Genomic DNA, 12,013 nt, shown 5'->3' on the forward strand with positions numbered 1-12,013 from the left:
TTCTACATATACAGACAGCAAAGCCCTACCAACTTGCCATTTGGACTATGAAGCTCCGCCTACTTAGATTTTTTGCTAATTTGCATAATTTGCCAATCCTACTTTTTCCTTAAAGTCCTGGCTTGTCCTACCAAATCAGACAAATGAGGTGTCAGACGAATCAGAATTCTCTGCTGATCAAGAATTATCCACAAAATTCAGACATTTTTATATCCTACGGCCATTAGCCACGCCCAAACAATGTCCAAATTTGGCCCGTTTTGGTCTGACGGCTATAACTTGGCCGTGCCTTGGCCTACCTTGACCAAATTTGAAATGCTACCTCCCTACACCATTCTGGGGACACGGTCCGAGGCGGGCCGCATTTCGTCAATAGGGGGCGCTACAACTAAAAACTGGCAATATCTCCTGACTGCCTTTGCCAATCTAACTGAAATTTGGTAGATATGTACTAGGAAGCAGCCTGTGGTCAGTCACCTACAATGGCAGTAATTATTCCTTAAAGAGTGGCCGCCATCAGCCAATCAAAATCAAGCAGGCATTTCACAGGCTTCTCAATGACCAATCTAAATCAAATTTGGGTGATACATTTGTGCTCTGACCCTCTGCCTAAACTGTAAAGGACACCTCACTCGGCCAGATGGGGGTGCAACAGTGACAACTTTTGCATTTCTGCCTATTTCTCGAGAACGGTGAAGCCTACAATCGACATTTCTTGCCAGGTCAATTCAGTACGACATGCCAAATCAAACAACATGTAGAACTTGCTTCTGCATCTTTGCGTTTTTGCATAATTCATATTGGTCTGAAAACAAGACATTTCGTTAACCTCCTAGGATTTTCACCAAACCTACACAAATCTGGTATCATTTAAATCAGGAGACAGTCATAATAAATAATTCATAAAAAAATCATAAACTTTCCATGAGGTATAGTCACCAGCCACACACAAACCATACAGGTGCCATGCCCAATTCAATCAGACAGCTATATCTCAGGCCTGCCTCAGCCAATCATCACCAAACTTTAATATATCCTGTAGAATAGTAGTCCGGAAGGGCCCTCCAAATTTGGTGCCGATCGGTCAAACGGGGGCGCTACAACAACATAACATGTCTGTATAAACCTTGAAAATCAGTTCAACTTACATTTATCTCATTTCTGTTCTAGTGACATGTTACTGGTTAAAATATTTTGTACTGCCAGTTCTGTGAGTCATGCCAAATCAAGACATATGCAATGCCCAATGATAGTCATTTTCATTCCCTTGTGATGTTTAAAAACTTAATAAATAACATATTACTGTAACTTCTACAATGTTCAGCCCAAGTAGGTCATTCTGGTAGTACATCAATCAGGACATTGCCATTATGGATAATTCATAAAAATATCTTAACCTGTACGCTATGGCCACCAGCTACAACAAACCTGCACCATATCCATGCTCATTTCAATCAACCATCTAAAGCTCAGCTGTGCTTCAGCCAATCCTCATCAAATTTGACGGCCTAATGTAGTAAGGGACCTCAGACAGACCCTCCAATTTTGGTGCCAATCGGTCAAACGGGGGCGCTACAGCCACTGTCCATATATTTCTAAGACCCACCTTAGCAAATTCAGCTGAAATGTCCTTATTTCTCATAAAACCTTGAAAGAATTGTTACCTTTCCCTTCACCTGAGTCCATATTTTTTAATCACTTTCATTTTTCACCGATTTGCCTCATAGAACATTATCAGACTTAATTTACACATAAGAAGGCCTGAAAGTATTGAATACAATTTCTAAAATGGAGCGCTGACTCCACCTGCTGGCCACTCTGTTTCCATGCCCATTTCATTCAAATAGCTATATCTCTGGCATGCTTCATCCAATCCTCACAAAATTTGGCGCACATCTGTGTTACTAGACTTCAGAAAGACCTTCCAAGTTTGGTGGCAATCGGTCAAACGGGGGCACTACAGCCACTGTCATAATATGTCTAAGACCAACCTTGGTTAATGCAGCTGAAATCTGCTTATTGTTTATTTAAAAATTAAAATATTAATCACCTTTCCCTTCATCTAAGTCCATATTTTTAATCTGCTTATATTTTCCTGCCATTTGACTTTTACAAATCTTTCAAACTTCAATCTTTCTTCAGGCTGTGTACACTACAGCAATTACAATTTTATAATAAATTGGCCAGCAGGTGGAGTCAGCGCTCCATTTCAATAATGCCTTCAATACTTTTAGCCTTTCTCCTGTCTAAATATACAACCTAGAATAGCATACAGCATGATATTACTGCTGTTACATGTCACACTACGCAACTCAGCACTTGGTTAAGAATATGCAACACAGCCTATGTTTACACAGGCAGTATAAAAAAGCAACCCTGTAATATCTAGATTTACCAGACCAGGTTTGAAGGTGCCTAAATCTACCAACTAGTCAGGCCATCTGACCAAAACCATGCATTAAGTCAGGCTAAGGCACTCCACCACAGGGTTCTACATTCTGTCCTACATTTGCTGACCTGTTAGACCGATACTAACTAATCTATATCCTGATTTCTACCTACTACTCAGACCATCTGACCAAAACAATGCATTCAGTCAGGTTCAGGCACTACACCACAGGGTTCTACATTCTGTCCTACATTTCCTGACCTGTTAGACCGACACTCAACAATCTACATCATGATTTCTTCCTTCTACTCAAACCATCTGACCCAATCAACCATCTAAATCTCAGCCGTGCTTCAGCCAATCCTCATCAAATTTGACGGCCTAATGTAGTAAGGGACCTCAGACAGACCCTCCAATTTTGGTGCCAATCGGTCAAACGGGGGCGCTACAGCCACTGTCCATATATGTCTAAGACCCACCTTAGCAAATTCAGCTGAAATGTCCTTATTTCTCATAAAACCTTGAAAGAATTGTTACCTTTCCCTTCACCTGAGTCCATATTTTTTATTCACTTTCATTTTTCACCCATTTGCCTCATAGAACATTATCAGACTTAATTTACACATAAGAAGGCCTGAAAGTATTGAATACAATTTCTAAAATGGAGCGCTGACTCCACCTGCTGGCCACACCATTTCCCTGCCCATTTCAATCAAACAGCTATATCTCTGGCATGCTTCATCCAATCCTTACAAAATTTGACTCGCTTCTGTATCACTGGACTACAGACAGACCTTCCAAGTTTGGTGGCAATCTGTCAAACGGGGGTGCTACAGCCGCTGTCCTAATATGTCTAAGACCTACCTTGGCTAATTCATCTGAAATATCCTTCATAATACCTTCAAAGACTTGTTGACTTTCCCTTCACCTCAGTCCATATTTTAAGCTCCTTTCATTTTTCTGCTATTTGACTCAGAAAATTATCAGATTTTATTTATAAACCAGGCAGTGTATATTGCAGATTTTTCGCTTTTTTGTATTCAATTGGCCAGTAGGTGGAGATGGTGCTCTACTTATATTGTACTTTTTTGGATTTTTTTTATAGATTGGCCAGTAGTTCGTCCTGTATTTCATTAATGCATGCATACAGCAGGTTCATATTATACATTATGGCCAGTCACTATAGAATGTCATTATAGTGTAGTGTGTTTTTTCTTAAATGTTGCTCAGGGCATTGTAATACTGTCGAACCCACTTATCTCGACCTCGGCTAACTCGCCAACCCTATTAAGTCGATGTTTTTGAAGTGCAATCACCAAAATTCCCTCTTTGCATTAGCATTTCTCATCGGTTATGTCGATTCTTTTATGTCGCTGAACCCTAATATCTCGAGCCCGAAAGAGGGCCAAAATCGCCACTTAACATCGGTTATCTCGATCCCTGTGACTAATCGCCGGCTTTTTAAAATGTATCTCACGTGCTAAACAGCGCGTACTCAAATCCCATTCGCATGGTAATTTGCTGAACAACGCAGCGGTTAAACGCGATCTAGGTAAATCCCCATCAAAACCAAAGCCAAGCATATCCGCATGCGGCAATGACAACGAAGATGAAGAAGATGCGGACGAAGATTTGGAACAAATTCCCTCTGCCAGTGAGGTGATAAAAATGCTACAAAAAATCGACGGTATGGTTCTTTTGCAGGGGATGAAACTGTTTTAGACAGCATAAGTAATATCGAAGCATTTATTTTCAAGTAGACTGTCAAAGGCAAAAAGCAACAAAGCATTTTAGACTTTGTAAAGAAACCATATTAATTGCGTGTACGATACTTTTCAGAGCTGTCAGAGCGAAATTACTTGTGAATTTGATTTTGACACTGGTTTGCTTTTTGTGACAACGAACTACACCCCACAGGTTTTTATGTGATTTTGTGAGCGATCTTTGTGTTTGCAATGTTGGATGATATAATTAAAGGCTTCTATCGAGAATCGACGGTGGTTTATATTATATACTGGTAAATGTCTGCTTTTGGTTGGTGCACATATGCCTTTTGTTGTTAGCCAACATGTATGTACATTTATATAACATGCCGATCGCGTCAGCAAACAAATCGCGGCAACGCTGTTGTGTAAAAAAACACCAAAAACCAGTGCATGTACATTCTCATTTATTAACGCACATAAATAAATTTCAAGCATATGTCAACATGGTATATTGCCCCCATATTGGTTTTCTGTTATCTCGATCATCGGTTATCTCGACGCTTTTTGGCAACCACCTAGGCCGGCAACATAACCGGGTTCAACTGCACTTTTTGTATGCGTATTTTCTTCACTGCCTGTTTCACCTATACGCTAATTAAAATTTATTCTGACATTTACATGTGTATTTAACATGCTTAAGAATGATGACTGTATTAATGATTATAATATTTATTATTATTCATTAGAGACATAATATAAAACACATTATACACATTGTAAAATTGCAATTGACTACATTTGTCTTAACCAAACATTTAGGTTTGTGTCATTGTTTGAGGAGGCTGAAAAAGTACATTGAGGCCACAATAGTTGAGCCAGCACAATTGACATAATATTTCGCATATGATGTGTATGCCATTCTTACATACACAGTGTACAAAGACCACAAAGTGTGATAGTAGCACTCATACTGTATATATATACTACACAACTCCCTACATGGCAATATTCTTTTGAATATACAATTTGGTGTAAGTCAACACAGGCATCACAAACAAAGCTGGATCGTTATTTTGACATCAATTTAACCATGGCATCATGACTGTAAATTACATGACATATTATGTACTACAGAACTGTCACAACACATCATTAATGTTTTGTTATTGCAGAGTAAAAGTGAAAATAACTCAATAAATACTACAAGAAAAATTGTGAGACATTATAGCAATAAACATCCACAAGCAGCAGCACATTTCACTCAAAGTACCTTTGCTGTCAGACTATAGTGTGTGGAGATGATTTCTGGTGCATTTCACTTCAGGCATCTGTGTGTAGTTCATACTGTCTGTGTCCAGTCTCTGAGTCCTTTAGAGAACGCTTTGGTTGTCGACAACATGGGCGCAGGGAAACTTGATGTGGTGAGTACGGTGTCACTGATATGAAGATAAGGCACTGGAAAAGAGAGTAAAACCAGAAAGCTGCATGTCAGCCAATCAGACACTTGCAGTTGTAAAGTGAAACTACTTCACAGACAAAATAATCCATCAAAGAGGCAAACTCACCAGGCCAGCCCATCTCATTGTTCCAACGTACCAGGCAGTGTGATGTGTTAACGAAAGTTGATGTGGTGGGCATGGGGTCAGTGTCATCAACAGCAGGCGCTGGAAAAGATTAAAAGATTAAAAGCATGAACTGGCATGTAAGTTAGACAAACACTGACAGAGTAAAACTAGAACTACACCAAAGAGGAAGAAATGTCTGAAAAAGGCAAACTCACAAGGTCAGCGCCTGCTCCTCTGGCTATGCAGCATTCAGTGTGATGTGTCACACTCCCAATGTACAGCTGTATGACGGAGGATGCAGTATAGCAGAGCTTCAACAGACAGATGTGTGTTGGCTTGATCATCAGGGAAGCACATGACAGTTGTGCCTTAGTAACCTGAGGTTATACATAGGAGAAGGCAGGTTAAAACATGGAATATAACAATGTAGTAGGGATTTCTGACAATACTTAGTTACCCAATTTATAAGCTCATACACTGCAAACTGGTATGTCTTAACTAGCATGCTCATGTTAAGTGAGAAACTGTCACTCACGTACCTTTGCTTTGCCCACCCAGTCATGGCACATCCACTGTGTCTAGATGAATGTCTCACACACACTGCCCAGCTTTCCCACTTAGATTTTAGGTCATCCACATGTATGACTGTTTAGTGTTACTTCATTTTAGCTGTTTCAAGAAACACACAAAACATACACATTACTCCAAAAATTACATCATATACATAATGCCATAATACAGTCAGTGTACATATGTCCATTTCCTTTTACAGTGTGAAAGTACACTCTACGACACTATACAGAGACATGTCAGTATATGGTCTTACCTTTGCCCATAGATGTCTGTGCCTCTTCACCCTCTCACCATTCTTTTCAATCAAAGCCTTGCTTTGTGAAATTCTGTGTCTTTTCAGCACGTTTTGTGGTACAAGACATTAGTTTGGTAGTGTCTACATCTGATGGTACTTCTTCATCTCCTTACATTTAATTCATTGTAATTATATATTCTACGTTACATAAGCAACTATACATTTACATTTTCCAAGTGTGTGGTGCTTTGTAAAGAGGTTCAGTGCACTGTACTGGCCCACAACACAAAATTTCTATATAGGCAACAATGCATTTAATAAATACTGAATTATATCACAGGACATCTAAAATTGTTTATTTTTTTGTGGAAAATTCATGACATTAACAAGTTTGGCATACTGCTGTTGTGAGGTACTTGACAGAGCACATTACCTCCCTTTTCAAAGACCACATTGCTTGCTCTGTCCTAAACTTCCCCTAGCCCCCACACCAACCCCCAGTGCCATGTGCCCCATCCTAGCCCCCTTATGCCTAGCCCTAGTGACCCTCCCGTAACCTTAGTCCTATGCCTAGTGGTAACCCAAGCAGCCCACCTCAGACTTATCCCCAGCAACAGGCCGCCATGTCCAGCTTTAGTACCCCCTGCCTCAGCCCCAGTGCCAGCTTCCTGAAGCCCAGCCGCAGCCCCCAAAAGCATGGTGCCAGCCCCAGGCCCAGCAGCAGCCCCCTCAAGGTCGACCCCAACCCCCAAAGCCCAACATCAGCCTCAGGCTAAATGCCAAGCCCTGGAACACCAGCTCCACTGCCAACCTCTGAGGCCTAGTTGCAGCCTTCTGAAGGCCAGCCCTAGTCCTAGCCCCCCACAGCCTACCGGCAACCCCAGTGGTAGCAGCTGACGGCCAGCCCCAGGCCTAACCCCCAAAGCTTGGCACCAGGCCAAGCCTCCCTGCCAATCCCCCCTAGTACAGCCATAGCCCCAGTCGCAGTGCCAGCCTCCCGAGGCTGACGCACCCCAGAAAACTATCACTGCAGCAAAAAATTTATGTTTCTTACTCATAATGTCTTTTATACAGTTTCTTACAGATAATGTGGCACTACACATTCATGATGGCTGAAATACATCTACATTGCTGAAATAAAAATTCTATTAGTCAAAATATTTTTCGCATACACATGATCAATCAAAGTGCCTTTCCCAGTGGTTGCTTCTTTGACAAGTTGAGCATACCCATGTTCTTCCATAAAATTAGCAATTGTACTTACTGTCAAATGATTTACTGCATGACAAATTTTTTCATATTTTTTTATACAGTTTCTTATACATGATGTAGCACTATACATTCATGATGGCTGAAATACGTCGGCATTACTGAAACAGAGATGCTGTTAGTCACAATGTCTTTCACATACACATGATCAATCAAAGTGCCTTTCCCAGTGGTTGCTTCTTTCACAAGTTGAGCATACCCATGTTCTTCCATAAAATTAGCAATTGTACTTACTGCCAAATGATTTACTGCATGACAAATTTTTTTTTTGTTTTTTTATACAGTTTCTTACAGATAATGTAGCACTACACATTCATGATGGCTGAAATACGTCGGCATTACTGAAACAGAGATGCTGTTAGTCACAATGTCTTTCACATACACATGATCAATCAAAGTGCCTTTCCCAGTGGTTGCTTCTTTCACAAGTTGAGCATACCCATGTTCTTCCATGAAATTAGCAATTGTACTTACTGCCAGAAGATTTTCATTGAAGTCGCCCATGATGATTTTCCCACCTTCCACACTGTCCAACTGAGTGATCAACTGCATCAGGTTCTTCTGAAAGATTGTTAGATTATACAAGGGTGGTCTGTATAGTACCAAGACTGTTGTTCTTAGTAGGCCCACACTGAACTGCACACACTCAATGTTGACACACTGCACATCAGTCACAGTACAGTTGGTATGTTCTTTATAATACAAACCCACACCACCATGTTGTTGCTTCTTCAGTTCAGCAGAGATAGCATCACTACCATCATATGCCTGATGTCTGGGCTTCCCATGGTATGAAAATCCAGGCAGCTGTACACCTTCTGTGTCTTCCTTTGAATTTAACCATGTCTCTGTCAAGCAGATGATATCAGCTTCCATATACCTTCTGTCTTGCTTTAGGTCATCCAGGTGACATGTAAGTCCTTCAACATTGTGCAGTAAAATCTTACATAATGATGGCACTTCCATGACGGGCTCAATAAATGCAGGCATGCTTTGCATTGCAGTCTCAATGTCTTGTTTTGCATATATAGCAGTCTCCTTAAAGTCTTCTATTATAAGGCCTTCCAGAGAAGTGACACGGCTTAATGCTACATATGCCTGTCCAGCTGCAAATATCTTCTTTAGTGATACAACAGCCTTATCTACTGTCAGACCTTGTACCTTGTGTACTGTACAAGCCCAAGCCAATTTCAATGGAAACTGCCGTCGTGTTCCACCACTGTTTGTCACTCTCTCCTCCTCTGCTTTGATTTGTGTAGCTTTGTCCAACCCTGCTTTTAGGCATGGCTTCTTTCCCCTGAGTGACTTTCCAGCTGCTTCGTTGTCAAATGTGATGTATATCTCTGATGGAAAATCCTCATCAGTATCAAAGCAGATGTCACTAACTGTACCAAATGCACCATTTACCAAGCCGTCTGAAACGTCAATATTTTTCAGAAGTATTACTCGTGCATTGACACCTACATGTAGTGATTCGGGGAGACATGTCTTCTGAACATTAGCATGATGTCCATGTTTCTTTTCCAGTCTGCCAGTTGCAGCAACCCTTTGAAAATCCTGAGCATGAATGATGACATGGTCTGAGCAGATCTTCCGCAGCATATGGTAGTTATGTTGATCAACTTCATCATTGGTTGCATAAATATGAAGACCAGTACTGTCTTGTCCTTCACCTGTCACACGTAGTTTCAGCATAGCAATGTCTTCCTCCAGCATTGCATCACCCCTTTTGCGTTTCCTTAGCCGATTCAGCAACTGTGCAAACTGCATGTCTTTCTGTCTCATAATTTCAGTCAGCTCCACCATAGCGAAATGATTCTGCCATAGATCAACAGCTTTACCCTCAGTATACAAAGCTTTCCCTTTCACAGGACAAAGCTGGTAGAAATCTCCAACAGCAATGATTGAGACATTTCCAAAAGCAGAATAATCTCCAATTTGTTTGATTTGTCTTAATCTGCCATGAATACATGCAAGCAGCTTGTGATCAACCATTGAAATTTCATCTATGATCAATATTTGCAGGTTTCCCAGTTCAGCTCTCAATGAATTTATTTTTTCATCTCCAAGTGGTTCATATGGCAGCTTTGCGTCCGTTGCAATATGGAAACAGGCGTGTATTGTTGCAGCTTTGATGTTGTAAGCACTAACCCCAGTTGGAGCAGTCAGTAACACGTGTGTCTCATCTGGATTTTGTGACAACTGACGCAAGATACGAGCTGCCTCATAATGTATTGCTTTGATCAAGACTGACTTGCCCACACCTCCAGGTCCAGATATGAATACATGAAATGGTTCTGGATTTTCACCACGTGCCTTCTGTAAACACCAGTTTCGTATTTTGTAAAAAGTCTCAGACTGCTTGTTATTCAGTGAGCGAAGCAAAGCCAGTGCTTCCTGCCTGGACATACCACAAGGATTGTCATGCAACATATAGCGCCTCGGCCTTGGTAACAAATCTGGTATCTCATCACGTTGTTCTCTCATTTCTGGTGTAGTGTTGGATTTGCTAGCAAGACACTCTAGCCGTTCACGTTCAGTTTCCGGACAAATCTCTGCCCAGGCATCTTCCATTACACCATGCTGCTGTAAGTCTTCTTCAGCTTTGTCAATTGCATGTGATTCCTTTTCAAAACTTGACATGTTTGACTGCACAACCAGTTTTACTGAATGCAATTCATCATCAAAGAACTTGACACAACCAGTCTCATAGAATTCCTGGTAACTGCCAAAAGTAGAAGGTTTTAATTGTGCATCGAAATAATGTGGCAGAAAAAGTTGCAAAATGCTGTGGTAATATTTTTCTGGGTCCTTTGTGGGTGAAAAGCGAGCATACCGAACAACGGCTGCCTCTGTGCGTGTCCTTTTCTTCACAAATCCTAATTTTCTGTCCAACTGCACACTTCCAGGGCATGAGCTCTGAGACTTACATAGTATTCTGTACTCAGATGCAAATCTCGCCAGGCACATTACTGCAAACTCTTTTGTTTCTGGTCTGGCTTTATATCTATCAGTGATACTGTTCATCCAAATACCTTGTTCATCCTCATTCTCACACTCAGCTTTCTTCCGTATGATGTTCAATGGAAGGCTCATTTTTACCACATTTTCTCCGGTTGGGATAAACTGCACCTTTCGTGATCCCTCTTTCAACCTCATGTTAGTCAGACGATAAACACTTTCCTGGGCCGAAACTTCACGATTGTGCAGGAAAACACTGCCAAGTTGGCGAAGAGCTTCTTTTGCATCAAGGTTACCTTGCTGGGAGGCCTCTTTCTGAGCATTTGCCAGTAGCAGTCCCATCTCTCTCTCAGCTTTGGAAATGTAGGAAATGATGTACACAATACATGAATATGCATCAACCACAAACTGAATGTCCATGTTTGCATTCCAACAGCGTAAAAGGTCTCTGTTATATTGGTTGACCCACACTTCACATGGTCTCCTCTTAAGAACAATGGTAGTTTTCTTTGTGATTCTTGAGTACGCAGCCTGAAATATGTCCTGACTGATACCAATTGTACTAAATAAGGAATCAACAGAGTCATAGTTGGCCTCAGGGTTTAGTACAGCATCCTTCACTTTTTTCATGATAGCGTCTGCTACTTCTTTTTTCAGGGGCTGTCCGTCTGTCTCACCATCTCCAACTTTGCATGATGACACAAATGTTCTGTTGCTTGGAGGACGTGGGAAATTGAATCTACAAGTTTTCCCTTTTTTCTTGCATGTTTTTGAGTGCCTCTTACTATGTTGCTGTACACTACATACAATTTCATGCATTTCATCGTCACCCTCTGGCATTTCACATGTCACATATTGATCAATGAAAGCTGATACCTCATCTTCATCATCTTTGCCAACCTTAGGCGCATCTTCCACCCAAAACAAACAGTGAGTGTGAGGTGATCCTCGTTGCTGAAATTCTACTCTGTAGAAATAATCAACTATTTTGCCAATGGGTTGTGCTTCTGACATGATGACATCTTTTAGGAAGCAGTGGAATCGATAATCAAACATTCTGGCAGCTGTCACAGGATTGTTTTTCAACAGTGCACACCTTTCTGACCAGTCAAGCTCAGCACTTGATGCATCTATGCCATCTTGTTTGAAGATTGCTGTCATAAGTTCTCTCCAGCGTAAATCAGCAGAAGAAAATGAGCAAAACCATGTGGGAATACCAAGCTGTCTTACCATTGCAAACAGATCTTTCTGAACACTTTGCCAAAAAACAGGGGTGCCTCTGATTGGTCTTAGAAATTTATAACCTTCATCAAAA

At 41.0% G+C, this 12,013-nt stretch overlaps 1 long non-coding RNA gene across 1 annotated transcript; it reads right to left on the bottom strand.

The window, feature by feature from the left end:
• Positions 1-5,689: 5,689 nt before the first annotated feature.
• On the bottom strand, positions 5,690-6,988 carry LOC140578507 (uncharacterized). The gene is made up of 4 exons (XR_011982735.1): positions 6,487-6,988; positions 6,200-6,329; positions 5,876-6,037; positions 5,690-5,759 (listed from the first exon to the last, which is right to left on the bottom strand). It is a non-coding gene; the product is annotated as an uncharacterized lncRNA (long non-coding RNA).
• Positions 6,989-12,013: the final 5,025 nt, after the last annotated feature.

Source organism: Paramormyrops kingsleyae, chromosome 15 (assembly GCF_048594095.1).
Source record: "Paramormyrops kingsleyae isolate MSU_618 chromosome 15, PKINGS_0.4, whole genome shotgun sequence".
Classification (NCBI taxonomy): domain Eukaryota; kingdom Metazoa; phylum Chordata; class Actinopteri; order Osteoglossiformes; family Mormyridae; genus Paramormyrops; species Paramormyrops kingsleyae.